The sequence below is a fragment of the Haliaeetus leucocephalus genome, unplaced genomic scaffold, assembly GCF_000737465.1.
Source record: "Haliaeetus leucocephalus isolate CR32 unplaced genomic scaffold, Haliaeetus_leucocephalus-4.0 Scaffold110, whole genome shotgun sequence".
Classification (NCBI taxonomy): domain Eukaryota; kingdom Metazoa; phylum Chordata; class Aves; order Accipitriformes; family Accipitridae; genus Haliaeetus; species Haliaeetus leucocephalus.
Window position 1 is genome coordinate 617188 of NW_010972546.1, and position 368 is coordinate 617555.

Here is a 368-nt window from a genome sequence, read left to right on the forward strand (position 1 = left end):
TAGGGATAGAGGTTTCGATCTTTTGCAGCTGAAAGTGAGGGTGCACGACGATGTACATGGGATTAAACCCCCCCCGAGCAGGGGCAGAGGGAGAAGCCGGGGAGCAGGGGAAGCTCCATCCCCGAGGATTCATCGCTGCCCCACGGCTGCCAGCATGGACCGAGGGGGTCCCCGGATCTCCTCGAGTTGGACCAGGCTTTTTCCGAGGGCAGAAACCCCTGGACCTACGTGAGAAGAAGGGGCCACACCGGGGGGGGGGAAAAAAAAAAAAAAAAAAAAAAAAAGATGGTTTTAATCTCAGCCCGGATTTTTCCATCGGGGACTGCTCCTCCGCGCCGTTCGTGATCCTTCCTCCCCTTCCCCTCCCT